This window comes from Pagrus major, chromosome 14 (genome assembly GCF_040436345.1).
Source record: "Pagrus major chromosome 14, Pma_NU_1.0".
In the NCBI taxonomy this organism is placed as follows: domain Eukaryota; kingdom Metazoa; phylum Chordata; class Actinopteri; order Spariformes; family Sparidae; genus Pagrus; species Pagrus major.
Genome location: NC_133228.1, coordinates 24,581,437 through 24,594,966, shown reverse-complemented (window position 1 = coordinate 24,594,966; position 13,530 = coordinate 24,581,437). Strand labels below are relative to the sequence as shown.

Genomic DNA, 13,530 nt, shown 5'->3' with positions numbered 1-13,530 from the left:
TCTCATCACTTGCTTTCCTTCCTTTACTCTCCTAGTATCCTCTTTCCTTTACTCGTCCCCCTTTTCTCTCCACTTGTTTCCTTCATCCACCTCCTCTCTTCTGGTTCCTTCCCCTCTTTCCTTTCTGTGCTCCCTTTTCTCATCTTTTATACATTTTCTCCCTCATCTCCTTTTACATTCCTTCCTTCCTTTGCTTTTCCTTTTTTTTTGGTCCTCTCTTTCATTTCTTTTCCTTTTCCATCCCTTCATCCTCCTGTCTTCCTGGTCCTTTTTCCTTCCTTCCCTCCCTCTCTCTCTCTCTCTCTCTCTCCCTCTCTCTCGAGTTGTCTTTTTATTTCCTGTTTCTGTTTCCTCCAGCACCACTTTACCCTCCTCTGTGTGTGTGTGTGTGTGTGTGTGTGTGTGTGTGTGTTATGTAAGCAGCAGCAGAGTGTGTGTAGGCCGTAGTCTCAGACCGTCTATCTAAAGAGATGATCTGCTCCATAAAAAAATAAAAAAAATCAAACACTTCAAACAGGAAGTGGATTTTCTTCTTCTCCTGCAGCGCTGACTCTCTTTAACATCACGTGGTTGTCATGGCAACGTGTTGAGCCGGCGCTGTGACAGCGGGCTCGTCTCGAGCGACTCAACCTCGGCGCTGATGGTCAGAGGTCGAAGTGCTTCACTGGCTGAGTCAACTTTCCGAAGAGGAAAATGACTCAAGCCTCTGTTATCTTTTTTTTTTTTACATGTAGTTACAGGACTACATTTCCCATGATGCAGCCTGTGACAATAAGAGCAACATTGTTCAGGCATGAATATCTGCAAATGACTGTAAATTACAAGTCACTCCCCCGATGTGACTGACACAAGCTCAGACACGCTCGGACATCTTTTTCCATTTTTTTTGCTCGGCTGCCGAACGCCTCGATTCTGCTTTAAAGGAACAGTTCACCCCAAATATTAAAATTCAGTCATTCTCTGCTCGATCCCATGAAGTCTCGTAGTCCACAAAACATTTCTGGAGCTTCACAGTAAAACAGAGTTGCAGCGTTCTGCTAAACAACTGAAGTAGCTGGAGACTTGATTTAAAACGGGAAAAAAATCGTCTCCAGAAGCCCCGAGATCACAAACTGATCTGTAAAGATGTTATTGAAGCCGCTGCAACGCTGGTCAAAAGATGAGCTTGAGGCGCGGTGGGGTCATATTTTTGTGGCCAGCAACGATCAGTGAAATCAGCACAGAACAGACAATTTGTTACTTTTCTGTTATTGAAATTCAGCGTTGGACGTGTCGGTTTTAACAACCCTCCTTTAGTTTGCGTTGCTGTGTGCAGAAAACCTTCTGGTGAGCAAATCAGCAGTGTCGACTCTGTGACGGGCAGAGCTAAGGAAAGCTAAAAGAGTGAATGTCGGACTAACATCCATCAGGTGGACACAACTCCAATTGAACGATCATGGCCCAATCCCAACCCGCCCGTTTGGCACGTTCACGTCTGGGTGTAGGGAGTCCAGATTCTTGTTGGGACAGGGTGAGGTAACGTTACATGGTTACTGCTGATCTGTGCTTGACAGTCCTGCTTTTTATTTCAATGTAACATCCCCCCTTTCCTCTAACATCAGTGCAGACTGACAGGGTCGGAGCACAGGTTGCTAACGTTAGCCTGTAGAGCACCGCTAGTGTCCAGTAATGACGCAATGTTCCTTTTATTTGATGTGGTTCATGCTGCATGTCCATATTGGAAATGTCACCGGCGATAACATACGAGGTTCATGAAGGGTTGACTCATTTCATTGGGGGAGATTTACCTGACGGGCAAGAGGGCACTTGAAAACAAGACGTAGGGGTAAAAATCAGAAATAGGATTGTGAAAATAAATGTAATTGATGTGAAAATAAGCCACAGTTTGCTGACAAATTCACCGTATCTACTTAGAAGGGGATGCTTGTTTCTGCTGCCCCCATGTGGACAATAGATGATATTATTGCAGGTTTTAGTGACATTTAATTGCGAAGGATTCAATAATATACGATCAAACTCCAGCCTGATCATCAATATGCCGTTCAGTTCATCCAACATTTAAACGTTGTTGGCTCTGATGATGATTTCAGGCTCTCGGGGACGTTTCACTGCGTCAGGATTTTAATCTTCCTCTAATGTGAAGAGACAGAAACTGAACAGATCCGCCACAGTTTTTAGGTTCGCAGTGATGTGAGAAACTTGACAAGATAAAGTGAGTGTGTGTGTCAGAGAGAGAGATGATAATACAGTATTATCAGCTCCTGCCATTGGTTACCATGGTAATGGCCAGGGGAGCTACATTTTCAGGACACACACACACACACGTCCTGTTCACACCTCAAGATGAAAAGCATCTTTGTGATGTGACCACGACTGGACCGTGAGTCCAGTTCGTTTGAAGAGTCGAATCAGGATCAGATCGTTCAGATTCGGAGCGATAAATGTGAGAAGAAGTGCCGATTGACAGCAGAGACGGGCGACATGACGGATGCAAATGTAGTCAAACGCTTCCTCGACTTCACAGCGCGACAGAAAGTGCTGCAGAAGATCTTCACTCAGTGTCTGAGACTGAAATTATCACCAATTAACAGCAAAAGTCCTGAATTATTCTGAATTAAAGAACTGGACGGGTCCAACACAAGATGTCAGGACTCAACAGTGTCAAACACACACAGAGACATACAGTGTGTGTGTGTGTGTGTGTGTGTGTGTGTGTGTGTGTGTTTTATCAGTGCCGTCCAGCTTCTCGGCTTTTTCCTGCCAAACATCCGTTTCCTTGGCAACCCAGACGGGAAACAGGAAGTGGGAGTCACAGGAAGTGCTTCTAATCTCTGTCAAGTCTTTTTCTTTCTGTAAATTGTTTTCCTCGTTCGGACATGTCCTCCTGCTGCCTGCGTTGCCATAGAAACGTCCTGGTTCCACAGACCCGCTGTAAGCACCAGCTGGTTAGCATGCTGTTAGCCATTAGCAGGCTACCAGCTGGCTATCAGTATGCTACTGGATGACTAACCAGGAAGCTAGCAGCCGTTGGCTAATAGGCTATCAAAGGTCAACAGCTGGTTCTGAGCGGACTGCAAAAATTCTACTGTCAGCCATCAGTAAACGGGGACTGCCCACTGGTCAGATGACCCATTATTCTGAAATCCTAGTAGTCTGGAAAAATGTCCCATTATCCCAGAAACTAAGGCCCACTTCAACTAACAGTCCAAATCCCAAACATACTCACATAATTACAGAGATATCAACTAGAGAAAAGCAGAAAATCTGAATCTGTGGAGAAACTTTGACTTTTTTAAGATTATTAAATTAATGTTGTTAGATTAGTCGCTGATTCATGTTTGTTGATAGAATAATGAATAGATCGACTAAAAGCTGCAGCTGTGGTTCCTCCAGATCATTTTCTAAAAGCTTGTTGTAGATGCTGAAACTCCACAACAACAGAAAGAGCATGAAGGCAATGAAAGTAAAGCTCTGCTCTGTATCCTCAGACTCCCTCTGTGAGCTCACACAACTTTAATGAATGCTAACCGCTAACCAAGGCTAACAGTGAGTCCCACCATCAATTTTTTATCTCGTCTGAGAATAGAAACAGAAAGACGGATCAATATTTAGAACTTTACATAATACTACCAGCGCAGCGGCAGTTGGAAACAAGGTTTACGGCTCTTTTTTTTGGCCTTGTTGCCATGTTAACAAATACAACAGCTTCACATTGTGTAACTGACTGAACCTGAAATGGCCTCCACAAAACGCATCTGTGTCTGACCCAGTTCTGATTTAAACTGCAAGACAGCACGCTCCGTCGTCTCTGATCGCCCCCCGCTCCTCATCTGACATGTTGTTTTTTTTCTTCTTCTCCCCCTGCTCCCCCTTCCTCCTCACATCCTGGCCTCCCTCTCCTTTACCTCCCACCCATCTTCCTCTCGCTCTTCCTCCCCCTTTTCCTCCCTCTCTACAGGATGGGCAGGGCAGCTTCCAGAATACAATCTGAAACTCTGAGACCACTCACTCTGCTGCAGGATTACTACACAACAATTACAGAAAACACTCTACTGTAAAAATACTCCATCTGCTGCTCATTCTACAACATCTCCGGAAAACCACTTCACCTGCTGCAGAAAGTGCTCATTCTACGACTACAGTAACTACTCACAGGATTACAGCAGTCCACCAGAAGCCAGAACCAGTACCGGACCAGTAAGCCAGTAAGAATCTGTAGAGCGGATCAGACCAGGCCAGGCCAGACCACAAGAGACCAAGTAGAAACCAGTAAAGGCCGTCGGAAAAGTTTGATGGGACTGCTGACGATAGGTGAGTGTGACGGCTTGTCTTTATTACTGCGAGTGTTGGTGTTAAAGGAACAGTTCACCCAAAAATGCCAGTCGTCATCTCCTCCCTCCATGTTGATGTAAAGTCAGGTGAAGTCTTGTAGTCCACAAAACATTTCTGGAGCTTCACAGTAAAACAGAGTTGCAGCGTTCTGCTAAACAGCTGAAGCAGCTGGAGACTTAAAAGACCAAAAGATCATTGAATGGCTCCATGAAACAGTCACATGGTGGCCATTTTCCTCTGACATCACGCTCAGGGTGGGAAGCTAAAATATCATTGTACTGCGTTACAGGTAGTTGCAAGTGAGTTGTTTTAATTTCATCACTTCCTGGTTGATGAGCAAGTGAAAAGACAATGGATAGTAAAACTTTAGAGGGACATGAGGCCATAATTCAAGATAAAACAACAGATTTGGTAAACCATTAGCTAACGTTAGCATTCAACCACTTCAACGCTGCTGTTTGATTAAATCCAGTGTGCTTCACTTCAAGGCTTAAATAAATGTGGCCAAGATGTGTTTTGATATTTCAGAATTATTCCACATCTTTCCTGTCGTCACACTGCCAAACAGTAATGTTAGCTAGGAAGTGGTTGAAGTAGCTTTAGTCTAACAGAAGCTAATGGTTATCAAATATGTTGTTTTACCTTGAAATATGGCCCGACGTCACTGTCCATAATATTATCAGTAGCTGATCGATCAGGAAGTTGTGAAATGATAATATATTCCCACGTTTATACGACTTGCAACGTAGGAAACAGCAGCATAACCTCATCCCAGCATTTAAGCTTCCCGCCCTGAGCGTGACGTGCCAGGATCCCAAAAGATGTTATTTACACCCTCGCTAACACTTTTAGCTCAGGGCCTACATTATCCACAATGCAACGTGGCCACTGAGTGACATCACTGGAGGTAGTTTATCAGATAACGTACAGCTTCCTCTGGAGTCACAAAAGACTTTATACTACTTTTCCCACACATGCAGTTTAACTCACTCTGACTATTTGTAGCTAAAAGAGGAATAAACAAACAGCCTTCTGGTCCTTTTAGCTTACAGACAATCGTACATTTAACGACCTAATTTAAGACAAGGCTCTGCCTGTTGTTCATCCTCTTCATTACGGCCTTCGCTGTGTTCCAGGGATATTTAAGGTCGATGAAGTGTTTTTATATCTGCGTCTTTTAAGAGGGTTAGAGAATGACTCCTCGCTGGCTGACATACACAAAACAACACGGAGAGACCTTGAATCTTTTTATCTGGGTTGAACAAGAAGTGAATTAGCTTCTCTGCTTCTGTTGGAACGTGATTAAATAGCTCTTACATTTCACCGGCTGCATAGTGAAAGAAACACGTCAGCAGCAGCTAGAGAGCTCAAAATATACGCTCAAGTTAAAGTACATTTACTCCCAGAAAGCTGCTGATGTAAAACTAAGAAGTAAGAATAAATGACTCAGAGTAGAAGTGACTTTCCATTTCAATGTTTTTTTAATTTTTAAACAATTGCAATCATGAAAGAAACATTAATGTTGCAGTTGGCATAACATCAGATGAAGTGCTTTTTAAAGCCCAACAGACAAAACTAACTGCAAGATGAATTAATGCCATTATCTTAACATCAAAGATGAATGTTAAACATGAAAAATTAACATAGCTAATGTTAGCTAGCACCTACAGTTAGTGCAGCTGACTTCAGTGTGCTGCAGAGGTCAGAAGAGGAGAAGCGCAGCAGGATCCTCCTCATGTCGCTGTGTTTTTTTGTGTGGCCAGATGTGTCGCTGGAATCTGCCTCTCGTTCTGAGTTTGGATTCGTCATCACATCTGGGTCAGAAGAAAAGTGGTGCTCCCTTGATGATCGTGGCATCTTTTGTGTTTATTGAATTCAGGTCAACTCTGAGTGAAGTCAGCACTCAGCAGAGACTCTGGTTCTGGTTCTGGTTCTGGTTCTCTGTCTCCTCTCTGTAACGTTACGTTCATGAAGTAAAGTCCATTTCCCCTCCAGCTCCAGTCAGCAGTCAACATTACAGAACACAAACACCCGACAATGGAGGTCACCTCCGGATCACTGCTGCAGTCAGGTTGATAAACAGGAGTGAAGATAAATCCACTTTTTAATCCCACAAGTTACAAAGTAATCTCTGAGCTCTCCTCCCGTCGGATCAGAGCAGAATCTGATGAGACTCCAGGTGTTTATTGCTCCAGAACATCTGGATCTAACTCGTGAATACTCGGCATTCATGTCATCTGGTTTGAATGACTGGTGGTCATGATGGACGTTTACAGTCACTGGAAGAAATCTCGGAAAATGACAAAATAGCTAAAAATTTAAATGGACTTCTGAATGAGATTTTCCGTTTACGACATTTGTATTAAATCTGGTTCTTGTTGGTTCTGTGTGGTTTAAGATGGTATTGTACGATGTTTCTGGAGCCTCTCTGGGAGCCCAGACGCTCGGCGCTGAATATAAGAATAAGAAATCAAATAATCTGATTTTAACTTTACACCTGTCACTGTACAGAAGATAAAGAAACTGCTTTTTGTGGTGACAGATGAACAGAAGCATTTTAATTCCTTAGATTTACAGTCTCTGGTAGAAATCTTGGAAAATAACAAAATAGCTCAAATTTTAAATGGACTTTTGAATGAGATTTTCTTCTAAAACAACCCACGAGTTCTGTTCGCAGCGATGGTATTAAATCTTGTTCTTGCTGAGTCCCCAAAAGTTATAAACTTGTTAACTTTCCGTCACTAAACTCCTTCTTGTTTCTCACTGCTCCTCTTCGTTCTTCCTCCTGGACATTTCTCTCACTTGTTGTGTCTGTGAAACTCAGAAATTCGCATTCAGGACGTGAAGCTGATTTTCATCCTGATCACTTGGTGTGTTGAACAGCCAGACTGTGATCATTGTCAGCTGGTAACACAGAAGCTCTTCTCACTATAAAGGAACATTCAGTCTTTCTGAATTATGCAGAAGGACGACTTCACTGTTCATCAGTTTTCTGACTGGCAAGACAAATTATAGTTAAAGAATATTATACTTTCATATATCACAATGTACATTTAATTTTAACTAGAATGTCGATGGCTGATGATTTAAAAAACAAACATCCTAAATCTATTTCTACTCACGAGCTCCATCCTTGGTTTTCAGCAGCACCCTGCGGTCTTGTTCAGGCGATGGAGTTTCAACAAATTGTTTATGATGGCTGATGAAATTTAGTTAAATTGAGCAAAATCCTCTGAAGAAGAGCGCAAGATGTGAATCAAAGTGGACAACAACTGACGTCACACGACCAGGGTGTGTGCAGATCCTGAAAAAGTCTTAAAATGTCTCCAATTTTGTAGATTTTAGGCCTTAAAAGTCTTTAAATCGTCCTTCATTTGAATTTGTGAGGTCTAAATTGCCACACGGCTTAACTTCTTTAATTGAACTTATTTAATTAACAAGTTACATCCACTCTTCATTTAACATCAGCTGTGTTAAATACAAATGTGTTGTGAAAAATAGCTGGTTTTGACGCCACACAAACAGCTGGTGACCCTCAGGTCTTCCTATAAATATCCAGCGGTGTGACTCAGATTGCAGTCAGCCATTTGGCAGCCGTGTTGGCTGTAATAACGCCACCGCTGTGGAGAGCGTCCACCTCGGGCACAGCGAGGTCAAACTGGCGATGGAAGAGTAAATCAGCGCGGTGCGGTGGAAAATTAATGATGAACGGTGTTTTGAAACTTCTCAGTTGACGGTGATTTGCTGTCGGCCGAGTACGGAGAAATCACAGCCTGATAGACCTGCTGTGCCTGATTATAAGCTGTGACGGGATAATCACTGTTTGGGGTTTACTGAACGGTCAATGAATCTTTAAAAGGTTCATCAGCTGCTCTTCATCATATCAGGCCCAGTTGTTGCACATTACATTTTAAACTTGGGGACATTTTTGATCCCAAGATGTTTTTTTGGCGTCAGATATTTTTATTTTGAAAGAGAATCATAAATATGAAGGAATGAATAATTTAAAACTGAAACAAGTTCTCATTAGGAGCCACTGTCAGTCTCTCAGAACCCCTCTGGTTCTGTGAAACTGAAGCATTTTCAGTTCTTATTTCCAGATGAAGCACGTAGCTGCTGTATTGTGCAGGCTGTGTGGGAGGACAGCGGCTCTGCTCAGGACAAAAACGGGAAATGATCAAAATGGTGACCCGAGTTATTTCAGGAAGAAGCCTCCCGCTGCTCGAGCCGAGCAAGAATTTCACCTCTACGCAAGACAATAATCTGGAGCCAAATCGAACCTGCGCTGAACATCCTGGATCCAATCGGTCCTGAAGGAAACCTGACGATGGACCCGAGGACTCGTTACATAACGGAGCTCTCTGCAGAGAACAATGGAGGAAAAAAAACAAGAGAAACGCTGCTCCTGCTCCCACTGATGAGTGTTACCTGGAGGACTCATTCACATTTACAGCAGCGAGCATAAAGAGAAGTACAGATGGTGCATTTTCAAGGGAAAATATGGTTTGATTGCTCAGAGCAGAAATGTTTTGCTTCATGAGGTGTGAAAGTAGGATTGTTGGAAAGAGCCTGAACTGTAGGAAGAGTAGGAGTGTAATGACTAGATGGAAAGAAAGGAAGTGAGAACGAGGGGAGGAATGTGAGGAAGAAGGCAACAAAAAAAAGGAAGAGCGAGAAGTGAAGAGCCCAAAAAAGGATGAAAGAACGGAAGAGAGTCGGGCGTCCTGGTGGGCGGCCTCGATTCCTGCCGGGGACCTTTGTCTTATGTCATTCCCCGTCTCGTTCCACTCATTTCCTGTCATGTTTCTACCTCAACGCAAATACAGACATAAAAACTATTTTAGAAGAAGAATAGACGATCGACAATCTGACTGCTGGGTGATGGGAAGGATTTCTCCATCAGAAATTTTGGATTTCTTGGAATTTTCAAGAAATAGTTCGTAGTCCGCAAAACATTTCTGGAGCTTCACAGTAAAACTGAGTTGCAGCATTCTGCTGAACACCTGAAGCAGCTGGAGATGATTTAAAACGGAGAAACAACCAAATGCAGCTCGTCTGCTGTGATGCAGAAGATCACAAACTGATCTGAAAAGACGTTTACACCCTTTATTAAGCTGAAATCTTCACTGTAGCTGCTAAGCTAAAAGTTTTAGCACGCACCCCGTCTGAAATACTTAAGTAAAATACAAGTACCTTCAAAATTGTACTTAAGTACAGTACTTGAGTAGATGTACTTAGTTACATTCCACCACTGATTTTAAGCCAATCCTTGATCTTTTCCTAAAGTTGTTTTAGTGCCTTTATTTTGAAAGTGTATCCAGACATTGCATGTTCACGACGCTAACTTGACCTCAAAAAGAAACCGACAGCGACGCAGTGGACCGGCAGATCAAGTGTCGGACAAACCAAACCATTAAACATGAAGAGATGTGAAGTTGAAACACGTCGCTGGTTTGCAGAAACATTGCCAACATTGTTTTGGTGTCTGGGTTGTAGAAGCAGCAGGCGATAAACTCAGAAAGTTAAAAAACTACCACTGAGCGATGAAACCGAAGCAGCTTTTGCTCTGCAGACGAGGGGAGTCTTCAGTCAGAAGCTCCCGGGTGTTACCCACAACAGCGTGTGTCACTGACTGGTGTTTGAACAGCTGTCAGGGAGCTGGCTCCCCTTTTGTCTTTACCTTCGTTTTGAAGGTTAATCCGTCTGACAACAGTGAAAAGCTCTCAATTAATGAGCTTTTATTCCAGGCACAGACGCATGAAAAGCCCCGAAACTGGAAAATGTGTTGAGGTTTTTTTTTTTTCCAGTTCTGTGGTTCCCTTTGCTTCAGTGAATACGACTGATTGAGTTGAAGAGCAGGTGAAGATTACAGAGAACACAGAAGATAGAAGAACCTCTCAGCAGCTCTCAGGTGTGTTCACAGGTGTGTTCACAGGTGTCAGTCAGTGTTGTGTCTGTCGGGAGGTGAAGCTGCTCGTCTGATTCAGAGAAAACTTTATTATCACTGCTGATTTCTGTCATTATGTTGACCTGTCGAGGTTCTGGAGTGTTTCTGGACTCCGAGTCCAGTCGACCGTCGTCCCCCTCAGAACAGCGATGGTTGTTATTTCACAGTTCAGGTGATTCGGAGCCTCTGATTGGTGGATGTGAAGTGTTTTCTGAAGTGCAGACAAACTGTTGAAGGCTGAGAATCAAACGGCTCAGAGTTGATTGCGGAGGCCGGCGGTGGACACAAACATGTCATTTGTGCCGGCTCCAGATCTGAGCGGACTGCACTCACACAGCAGTGATACGGTTTTATATTGATTACGCTACATAACCTGCTAATCTGCTGCTCAGGCTCAGTGTTTACTGTCCCAGTCTGTCAAAACAAATGTAGTGATACAGCGTTTGTCCCTGTCCCAGAACAACAAACAGCAAAGAGCTGATAGAACAAATACAAACTTTTATTGTTATTATTTGTGCATCTTATGACTTAATTAGATATTTAGATATAGTGTTTCTGTGACTGAGACTGTACGTGGTCTCAGATTTAGTCTTTACATCCACATTTCTGAAAAAATAAATAAATATTGTGTTCATATGTTGCCAATAGTCGCCCCGTCCTCCAGTAAAAGTACTGATTCAACTTCTTTACTCCAATAAAAGTAATAGAGTACAGGCTACTCAGAGTATCAAAGTAAGAAGTCTCCCTCTGAAGGACATTTCTACCGTTTGCCATTTCTGTGCAGAGCTAACTGAAGCTCACGTCATATTAATATAATTCAAAGACTATTAAACCATTAAAATATCATCCAAGAGAAGCAAATTCAGCCTCGAGTGTCTCTTCATATCTTTTTTTAGTCGTTAGTCACAAGAGACCACAGAAACCTGGATTTTATAGTGTAATTTTGAAGAATGATCAAATGAGTAACCTCATGTAGTTAAAGACTCAATATAGTACAGAGTCATCAATCAATCAATCAATCAATCAATCAATCAAAACATTTACAATTAAAATAATAAAATAAAATAAAATGCACAACTAGAACCAGACTGAGACCAACAGCGATGGAAGAACACCAACAATGACCCCCTGCCACCACTGCTACAAAACAATTACAGAGGAAACACTGAAAAGCAAACTTAAAGTTAAAGGTAGAATCAGTAGGGTTTGTCCCAGCTGTTCCTGAACGCACCACAACGATACTTGATTGTTGAGTCTCGTTCCCAGGACGTCAGATATTTTAATATAATGATACAAAGTCAGAAATATTTATCCTCTCCATAAGTGAATAAACAAACTGTACCAGAACCCTTGAGAGGTGGCAGGGTCCGCCACATATAAACAAAGTAAAACAGTTTGTTTATTCAGTTTATTCAGTCATGAGAACAAAGAGAGTTTGTTTCTTTAGTTTGAGTCAGTGAAGATCTTTCTCTTCTGATCAACATTTCGTCCACAAAACTACAGACTGCTCCTTTAAAATAGCCATCATCACGTCACATTTATCAGCGGCGCTCCACCAAACACTGATTTTCCTTTCTTTGATCCTTTTCTCAGAGAAAAGCGTCCATTTTTTTTCCACAAGAAAAGGAAATAAATTATAGAAAAGTCTGGAAAAATGTTTAATGTGAAGAAGCAGTGTGTAAATAATCTTCTTCATTGTGTGACACAAATAATTAAACTTTTCACACACTGTAGACGCTCCAGTCCATCGATTATACAGAGAAAAGTCATTGATATTGAATTATACATCACCTGTTTAGAGTTCAGTCTGAATGAGACCCTTGAACTCAACATGAAGGAGTGAAACAGGACAGATTAAACATTTAAAACCTCGTCGAGGCGACTGTTACCGTCTCAGAGCTGTTCGTAGCCGACCTGCCCGTGACCTCCACCCGGTGCATGCTGGGATACTCCGCAGCCCCGCTCTGACCCTGAATAGCAGCGAGTGGTGACAGAGAAAAGGAATGAATGAATCTGTGATTTCTTTTGCTCTGGTCCTCTGACATTTCAAAGACGTGACACGTCGTCCTGCACGCTGAGGATTCCTCCACAGGCTCAGACGTGAGCGTTAAATATTGCTGCAATTACCGTCTTTCTACTGCGGTGAATGAGAGGAAGTGATTCATGTCGGCGAGCTGCTTCTCTGTGTCCTCTCAGCGCCGCTTGATTACACTCTGTGGCTTCAGTTCATTTCAAACCAACTCGCTCAGACTCAAAGTGTTTCGGAAAGCGACTTTTGAGGCCAGAAGAAATTATCATCGCAGGTTCATGTGGTGATTTGAAAACTCTCTGTTGGCGCCTTCAAGGACGCTCAGACATCCGAGATCTGAGAGCCCATATGTTCGCTTACGCTGCTTTTTTATTTTACTTAACCGAGTCTCATTGAGATGAAAACCTCTTTTTCATGCGAGTCCTCAGTCTGAGTGTGTTCTGTAACTGACCCAGTTACAGCGGCCCGGTCCCCAGGTGGACCAGCGAACGCCTCGTGTTCACTGGTCCCCAGGTGGACCAGCGAACGCCTCGTGTTCACTGGTCCCCAGGTGGACCGGCGAACGCCTCGCGTTCACTTTAAACAAAATCAGACACACAGGATGAGTTGAACTCTTATCCGGTACAGAGGAGCAGTCTCACACAGGAGACCAGCAGTGTCGGGGTAACCTGTTACAAAGTAATCTGTTAGAGTACTCTGATTACTTTACAAGTAATGTAACGTGTTAGTTCAGCAATACAAGTAATCTGTTACTGGAGACAACTGCTGTCTTTTCCTTCTGTCGCCACAAAAATAAAATCTGAAGCATTTACACATAAATTACGACTTCATTGTTGTGATATTTATTTACTTTAAATTAGATATTTATTTATGTTTATTTCGACTCTGCCACTTTTATTGTTTCTCTGTCAGCACTCGTAGTTTACGGCTCTTTAGTTGCTTTTTAAAAACATGACAAGTAACTTTTTAATGGCAGTAATCTTGTAACGAGTTACTTTTAAAAGTAACGTTACCCAACACAGGAGACCACACACATTAGAGATGCACAGTGTGGATTTTTTTCCAGTCGATATAAATAATTGATTGGATCGCAGCTCGTAACACGTCGATCAGCAGTCGACACCCGTGATGTGAGATCAGCTGTATGGACATTTAGAAGTGATGACGGAGTCAAAAGCAACAAAATGGTGTCATATTCAACATGGACGTCACAGACGAGTCC

The 13,530-nt window shown here is 42.6% G+C and overlaps 1 protein-coding gene across 1 annotated transcript in view; it reads left to right on the top strand.

The window, feature by feature from the left end:
- Positions 1 to 4,025: 4,025 nt before the first annotated feature.
- shank3b (SH3 and multiple ankyrin repeat domains 3b) overlaps positions 4,026 to 13,530 on the top strand; it is a 40,273-nt gene continuing 30,768 nt past the window's right edge. The window contains exon 1 of the mRNA XM_073480447.1: positions 4,026 to 4,311. The gene's annotated coding sequence lies outside the window, so the exon portion shown is untranslated. The remainder of the gene's footprint in view (positions 4,312 to 13,530) is intronic.